Source organism: Peromyscus eremicus, chromosome 3 (assembly GCF_949786415.1).
Source record: "Peromyscus eremicus chromosome 3, PerEre_H2_v1, whole genome shotgun sequence".
Lineage (NCBI taxonomy): Eukaryota > Metazoa > Chordata > Mammalia > Rodentia > Cricetidae > Peromyscus > Peromyscus eremicus.
Window position 1 is genome coordinate 60,107,824 of NC_081418.1, and position 8,817 is coordinate 60,116,640.

The window sequence follows — 8,817 nt, forward strand, 5'->3', positions numbered from 1 at the left end:
GCATATGGCGGGAGAGGTGACTTGATGAAGTCGTCTCAATGCAGTGCTGATATTCTCTGTGCACATGGAATGCCTTAGAGGGTTGGAAACTCTGATGATGGAAACTCTCCAGCTAACTCATGTGATACTATGTGCCTCGACTGTCACACCCCAGAGTGTACCAAACAGCACCCTCCTCACACCTCCAGCTCTGGACAACACTCCCAAAGCCCATCTCATGGGGAAAACACTCCTCTCTCCTTAACACATAAGATAAGGGATGGAGCCTTGACTGGAAGTGTCCTGGTCTCACTTCTGCTGCTGCAATAAAACACCCTGACAAGAAGCAACTCCAGGGAGAAAGGGCGTGAGTATTTCAGCTCACAATTCCAAGGTATAGGGAGTCACTGTGGGGAAGTTAAAGTGGCAGGAACCTGAAGCGGCTGTTGACAATGCGTCACAGTCAAGAGCAGAGAGCAATGGATACACATGCTTAGTGCTCAGCTGGCTTCCTCTGCGGGTACACAGTCCAGGGCCCAAAGCCTGGGAACGGGGCTGACCACTCTCAGGCTGGGTCTTCCTCTATCAACTGTCAATCAAGACAACCCCCAGTGCTCACAGGACACAGGTCCTAGACGGTCAGTCCACCACTGAGACTCTCTTACCAGGTGATTCTGTGCTCTGCTGAGGTGACAAACTGTCCAGTCACCCGGCTGCAGACACTGCACAGGATGTGCCCAGGCTCTGCCACCGCCTGCCTTTTACCACAGGGATCCTACCCAAGCTTCTCAACAGACCTTTGAGTACAAAGCCCTTCTCTCTTCCTTTTGACCTCGTATTCTCACACCCTGAGGGTTGTGGTGAGCTCCCTCCAGCCTCCTCTTTGAGTCCTTTGTGATTCATTGCTGTCATTCATAATATTCCACACTGTACACATGTGCTGGGACCAGTCTGCAGACCTCCATCTGAACATAATGTAGATTCATAATCTACAAATTAACAAAACAAACAAAAACCATAGTAAAATAACGCTTGAATGGTATTTCTCCCACATAACAAAAGGTCCTGACAAAGTCACTGAAATGAGAGAGGCAGTCTCATTGGATACTGGATAGACCAAGAATTAAACACATGAAGGGTCAAGATTTCCTATTTGATAATATGGTCACCTGCCAGTTAACTGAAATTGTCTAAAAACTCTTAGAACGAATAAGGTAATTCCATAAAGTGACTGGGAAAGGAATACTCACGTGACAATAACTAGCTAGAAAAGTAACGAAAGACACAGTTCATGAAAACAAGGCAGAGGCAGCAAGGTACGGCTCCCTGTGGAGATGACGAAGCCCAGAGTGAGGACAGAGAGTGACAGGAGAGGTGGTCACACTTGATCCAAAGCCATGGTCTCAAGGAACTATCATGATTCTCAAAGTCTTGTCAGCAGAGAACAAAGAGAATCATCATCATCACACATACACACACACACACACACACACACACACACACACACACACACACACACACACACCCTGATTTTAAAACATCTAACGTGTTCTCAAAAACTTCCTCCATGGGGAGTAATACAGGAGAAAACTATTAATGATGCATGGGGAAGCATGTCTCTATGGAGTGTGTCATGAGAGAGTGTCTCTGTCAGGTTAAACCAGCCACTTTGGAAAAGAGCTAGGTTAATGAAACTCAAAAAAAAAAAAAAATCACATGGCAAGTGAGGTCGCAAATCACAGTCCATCTGCTTTTGTGACTTATAAGCATGTCATAGTGTGGGTACAGAGGGATGTACTGAGATTATTTTTCTGTCTGTGAAGAATGTCCCTAGAATCTTGATTAGGAGTGCACTGAATCTGTAGACTGCTGTTGCTGGGAAGGCTATTTTTACAATATTGATTCTTCATTCCATGAGCATGGAGTTTGTGCTCATTAGTTCATGTCAACCTAGACTTACCCGGGAAGAGGGAATCTATTTTTTTAAAGTCTTCATAAGATTGGCCTGTAGGCAAGTCTATAGGGCTTTTCTTGAGCAATTATGTGGAAAGGCCAGCCCACTATGGAGTGGCATAACCTCTGGGCAGGTGGTCCTGGATGGTAAAGAAAGCAGGCTGAGCAAGCCATGGAGAGACAGCCAGTAAGCAGTGTTCCTCCATGGTTTCTGCTTTGGTTCTTGCCTCCAAGCTCCTGCCTTGACTTCCTTCAGTTAGAGTATGATGTGAGTTATAAAATGAAATAAACCCTTTCCTCCTTGAGGTGTTTTTGGTCACGATGTTTTATCACAGCAACAGGAACCCTAAAACAGATGTCTTTCCCTTTTCCAGTGGTCTCTTAAAGTTTTCACTGTAGAAGTCTTTAATTTCCTTGGTAAAGTTTAATACCAGGTATTCAGGGATGGGTTCCTATTGTGAATGGGATTTTTGCCCTGGCCTCTTTCATAGTATGCTCTTCATTGGTATATAGGGAACCTGCCACTAATTTTTGTGTGTTCACTTTGTATTTTGCCTCTTTGCTGAAAGTATTTATTATTTCTAAGAGTGCTGGAGTATTTAAAATAGTGGTTCTCAAACTATTGGTCGTGACCTCTTTGGGGGGTTGAATGATCCTTTCATAGGAGTTGCCTAAGACCATCCTGCATATCAGACATTTACACTACAATTCATAACAGTTACAAAATTACAGTGATGAAGTAGGAATGAAAATAATTTTATGGCTTGGGGAGGGGTCACCAGAGCATGAGGAACTGTACTAAAGGGTCACAGCACTAGGAAGGTTGGGAACCACTGCTGTAGGTTCTCTTATGAATAGAATCATATCATATACAAATAGGGACACTTTGGCTTCTTTTCCTATTTGTGCCCATCTTGTTTCCTCGTCTTGTCTTACTGCTCTGGCTGAGTCCACGCATGTACTGAATAGAAGTGGAGAGACTGAACACCTCTGTCTTATTCCTGATCTGAAGTAGCAGTGCTCAGAGTTTTTCTCCATTTAGTATGTTGCTGGATACAGGCTTGTTGTATACAGTCTCTTTATTATGTTGAGGAAAGCTCCTTCTATTCCTAGCCTCTCCATGACTGTTACCATAAGGGATGTTGGATTTTGTCAGTTTTTTTCTTTATCTAAAGAAAAGATCATGTGGTCTCTGTCTTTTAATCTATTTATGTTAGGGATAACATTTATTGATTTACATATGTTGAACTATCCCTGTATCACTGGAATAAACCAACCCAGTAATGACAAATGATCTTTTCGATACAACTTTTAATTTGGTTTATCAGTATTTTATTAAGAATTTCTACATCTATGTTCATCAGGGAGATTGGTCTGTAATTTTCATTTTTGTTGTTGTTCTGTCCTGATTTGAGGCTTGTTCCACAGGAAGGAATTCATACCTGGTACTGTAAACATGTTTCAAACCAATGACTAGGAAAACCATAGGCCAAAGGGGAGAACCTACTGATACTGTTTTTTCTAAAAGACCATGTTGCCAAACTGACTTCTAAACATATCTATGTATATCCACAGGTGTGTGCTTTTCTCAATTGTGGTCAGAGAAGCTTCTTTATGTAGTGGGTAGTGGTTAATCCAGAGACTCATTACTGTTTCAAGTGCTGAGAATAAGTGACCTTGAATGCTCAGCCTTAGATGGAGCATCTATATCACACACACAAGGATCAAAGAACATCTCAGAAGCGGGGGCAGAAAGAATATTAGAACCAGAGGATGGGGAGGAGGGCTGTGAAATGCTGAACATAACACGGCTATCGCATGCATGAACTCACAGCAGCTGTGGTTACCTAAACAAGGTCTTCACAAGATCGAGCCAGTTAAAAAGTCCAGGGTGCAGAAGGGAGGAGTTCCCAAGCTCCACCCTCATTGAGAAGGTGTTGATAGTTGATGGCTGCTGGAGAGGGGGAGTTCTTTTCTGAGGGTGGTTACCGGTAGGTTCCCTAATCCCCAGAGGAGGGCCCTAAACCCATGTGCATATGAGTAGCACTAACTGGACTTGGTGGGTTAAAATAAATCTATAATAAATATTATGTAATAAATATATAGTTTTAAAAGAAGGACATGAAGTTGGGAGGGGGTCCTGGGGTGAAGTGGAAGGGGATGAATGGTGAATATGATCAAGATATTCTATATACATGATGAAATTTTCAAAGAATTTTTTTAAATTACATTAAAAAAAGATTTGGCTGCAGAGTCGTTATTGACTCTGGGTAAACAGCTGCCTCCTCCTGCAAAGCTGACTAAGTCAGTCTAACTTGCTGCAGGAAGACTGTAAAGGAAGTGAGGAGGTACCAAGAAGTGCTTCCCACTGCATTCAGGCTCCTCTTTGCCCTATAGTGGTATTCATTCCCAAGTCTTTCTTTTTTTAAAAAGAGTTATTTTGTTTTTAATTGTTTGTATGTGCACGTGTGCACATGCGTGTGTACTTGGAGACGAGAGGTGTTCCCTCTTCCTGGAACTGTAGATATTGGCAGTTGTGAGCTACCCTACATGAATGCTGAGATCAGAGCTCAGGTTGGGCCCTGGCTCTGATTATTAGGAGCACTATAGTGAGTCTGTAAAATCCACTCCCTTCCAGAATTTCAAATCCACTATCCCTAGAAACTGCCTTGGCTTCAGCTTTGCTCTGAGCCACTGACTGGGAAAGCTTTGAGTAGCAACCTGACAGAGAGCTCAAGTCTCAGTACTTAACCCTTTAAGTGCTGTGACGCTGAAGCCTTCCCTCTCCCACAAAGTACTAGCTATTGACTTGGCAGTAGGGTCAGTTGTGACGGGTGGGGGCCCTTCCCTTGAGAAGGCCAGAGTAAGAGACACAAAGGCAAACCCAGGAGGCTCAGAGTAAATGGCAGGGTTAAGACAGCTGCTCTGAGAGTAGCTGGGCACAGATATTTGTCGTTGCTGTTCCTTTGTTCTAAAGAGCCTTTTGTTCACTGTTATTTCTCATTTATCTATTTAAACAGTGTTTCACATAGCCCAGGCTGGCCTCAAACTCATTATACTGTGGAGAATGACCTGGAACTCTTGCTTCTATCTCCTGAGGGTGGAATAACAAGTTTCTACCATGGTGTCCGGCTCAACTCTTAACTCTTTAAGCTGTTGATTATTTGTTTACCTCATTAAGATAGCTTGTGTACAATCATGACCCAAAACACAGACACTAAGTGGCTGTCCTTTGGTGTCATATTTTCCCACCTCTTGCCTTTCCCCTCGCAGGCTTCGGTGGGTTCACGGTCCCGGCAGCAGTGGCAGCAGGCCCTCGGCTCACTGGGTGGTCACCGAGGATGGAGGCCTTTACTGTGACAACTCAGTACCAACTGGGCTCAGAAAGCCAAGGGGTTTCTTTTCCACCACAATGAGGGGCAGAATTAGCAACCTAACTTTTGCAGAATCCTGATGCTGGGGTCAGGGCTTAGCCAGCTGTTTAGGTGAAGGTATTGCTATGTTCTGTTGTGTTTTGATCTGGTTTACTTGGTTTGAGTTTTAAACTAGCTCTTCTCTGAGCTCTTTAAAGTTCATTACATGGAAGTCAGGGCTCCATTTCCTACCCAAGAGACCACACTAGAGGAAAACGCTGTGGGAAAGTCCACCCCTCATTTTCCATCTCAAACTCAGTCCTGTGAGTGGTTTTCAAAGAGACACACACTCAGTCCCCAGTTTGCCACATGATGCTCACATGGCCTCAGGACACTGCCAGCAAGGCAGCTACCACCAGATGTGGCCCCGTGGCCTTGGCCAGAACCCTGAGCCAACATAACCTTATTTTCTTTAAAGGCCCCCCGGGCTGTGGTGCTGCCTTCTTAGCCACAGAAAACAGATCAGCACAGCTGTCCATTTGTCTGTCCTGAGTTCACAGAGAACAGTCGGGCTTTTATTTAATGTTTCTGTATTCTACTTGTGTCTTCTTCCTTCTATGCTAAGATAAGGGGGAAAGGAGGGAGGGAAGGGAAACATCCCATAATGACTCCTTCGTTTACCCCGAGTATCTCAGGACAACTTTTCAAACACAGGTTAAATATGAAAACTGAAAACACTCAGTAAGGGATGTGGGTGGAGCTCAGTGGCAGAGCGCTTGCCTGGATGGCTCCACCCCCAGGACTGCATCATTTACCAGGTTTACACACCCATCTCCATTCTCCCTCAGTAATGCTCAGACCATATCACTGAATCACATAGTCTCTCCTTTCAAACCTTCCCCTCTCTGAGTTTTACAAGTGATCCTGTATTACTCAACTTTAGTCCACATGTTCAGGCTCATTCCTCTGAAGCCTATTTTGTAGTAGATTCCTTAAAAAGAGCAGGGAACACCAGCTCTCCAGTTTGCCCATGCAGATAGGATGTGCACTTTCATTTTGGATAAAGTATGCTTCAGCATGCACAAGGCCTGGCTTCCATCCCAGACGCAAACAAAAGAAACAATCCAAGTGAGGTGGCTTGGGTGAGAAATGTCCCCCTAGACTCTGGTATTTGGACACTCGGTCCCAGTTGATGGCACTGTTTGGAGAGGTTTAGGAAGTGAAGCCTTGCTAGAGGAAGAATGTCACTGGGGCAGGTTTGAGAGCTTAAGGCCTTGCCCTACTTTGCTTTTTTTTTTTTGTTTTTTTGTTTTTTTTTTTTTTGGTTTTTCGAGACAGGGTTTCTCTGTGTAGCTTTGCGCCTTTCCTGGAACTCACTTGGTAGCCCAGGCCGGCCTCGAACACACAGAGATCCACCTGGCTCTGCCTCCCGAGTGCTGGGATTAAAGGTGTGTGCCACCACCGCCCGGCCTTGCCCTACTTTGCATTTGCTCTTTCTGCTTTGTGCTTGTAGGAGAAGATGTGAGCTCTCAGCTTCCTGCTCCTGTGGCCATGCCTGACACTTGAGAACATGCTCCACCACCATGATGGACTCTTATCCCTCTGGAACCATAAACCCAAACATTGGTGAGGGGATTTTATCACAGAAACAGAAAAGTAAACTGAGACACCAGGTATGCTCTTTATGTTTAAAGGAACTTTTTAAGTCTGTACGCAATCACCAGAGCTGGGTATGGCAGTGCAGGCCTGTAATCCCAGGTCTTAGGAGGCAGAGGTGTGAGGATCACTACAAGTTTGAGGCCTGAGTTACACAGCAAATTCTAGGGCAACAAGGCTACAGAGGAAGATTTTGTCTCAATAGAGGGGGAGGAGGAGGAGGAGGAGGAGGAGGAGGAGGAGGAGAAGGGGATGATCTTTGGTTCTGTCTCCTCCAAGTGCCTTAACCATGTTATCCTGTGTATGAAGTATTGCTGTTGAAAACTCTGATAATGACTCTTTTTAAGTTTGTATAATCAATTTCTGAAAATGTCCCCTTAAAGTCCTGCCACTCCACTAGCCCATGCTTTGGTATTGATATTTATGGCTCAGTGTTCCCATGTGTCTTCTGGCAGCGTGTTCATTTAAATGTCTTTCAGGGTGCGCCCCATGCCCTGGGCGCTGCAGCCATGGGCCTCCATGCCGCTGTCCCAGCTGTGCCACTCTGGCAGCAACAGCAGCCCGTGCCCTGGCTGTGCCTCTGGCCCTTAGGGCTGCTCAGCATACTGGTGCTTCGGCATGGTGCTTTGGCCACCTATAGCCCCTGGAACCCTGTGCATATGGCTGTGGTGCTCTGCACACCGAAGGAGACAAAAGTGTAGAGGATAGCTGGTCTGTCCATGACCTTGAAGCACTGCCCCTAGGGATGTAGCAGGTAATTACATCTCTCCCTTGTGGGTTTGGATGTGGAGACAGACCCAGGCAGAAGACCAGTGTTGGACTGTACCTCGGACTTCCAGGACCCTACGATAAATCTCCCATGCTGTAGTGAGTCTTCCTCCCTAATAAATTCCTTTACCCTTTAAGCAGACTCCGTGGATTTCTCGCATTAACAAAGCCTTTGTTGAATTCTTGACTGATGGAATTAAGGAAGAAAAGAAAACCCAGAAGCATAAGTCCTTTCCTAAGATGTCTGGCGATTGGGAGCTGGAAGTGAACAGGACAAAGGCTAAATTATTGGGCAAAGTTGCTGGAGAAAAGATCATTGTCACTTTCAGCATTAACAGCAGCATCTCTCCAACATTTGATGGTGAGAAAGAGACCTCACAAGGGCAGAAGGCTGAAGAGGAGCCGGAGCTGACATTAACTAGCAATGTTGTGGTTTAAGTTAGAAAGAGTGATGGGAAGAAGTCCCTCGTATGGGACTGTCACTATCCTGATGAGAGATGAGACAAGAAGAGGCCAAGAGTGATATTTATTTTCTCTCTCAAGAAAGTTAGCTTCCAGGCCCCGTGACTCTCAGTGGAAGGATACTACTCAATTACACACTCAACACAGACTCCCTGGACTGGCCCTTGCATGACCTGATGGATTTCCTTGCAGACTTATGGGAGAACAGCACTTTTGTGGATGAGTTGGTGGAGCTCAGTACAGCCCTAGAGCACCAAGACTATATCACCTTTCTTGAGGACCTCAAAAGTTTTGTCAAGAACCATTAGAACTATCAGAGACTGAGGGTTTTAATTTAAATGGCAAGCTTTGGCCAGTGAACAAAAGCTGCCTTGACATCAGAATCATGCTTTGAAATGGCTGTCATCCTAATATCACGGGAGGAAAAAAGCAAGTTTACATTATTGCTCTTACACGTCCATTTACTATTGGTTTTTTTCCCCTGTACAAATGTACTACTTGTAGATTTTTGTAAAACATAATGATAGATGATAAATTGATTTTATCTCCTAGGGGGTATGTTTTTGGACATTTCTTCCTTCACAGTTTGGGGCCTTTGTCCTTCCCTGCTTCGGCGCTCCTCCTCAGGGGCACCTGTCCCTGTGTG

The 8,817-nt window shown here is 44.9% G+C and overlaps 1 pseudogene; it reads left to right on the forward strand.

Moving 5' to 3' along the window:
* Nucleotides 1–3,879: 3,879 nt before the first annotated feature.
* On the forward strand, nt 3,880–8,479 carry LOC131906289 (complement component 1 Q subcomponent-binding protein, mitochondrial-like; annotated as a pseudogene).
* Nucleotides 8,480–8,817: the final 338 nt, after the last annotated feature.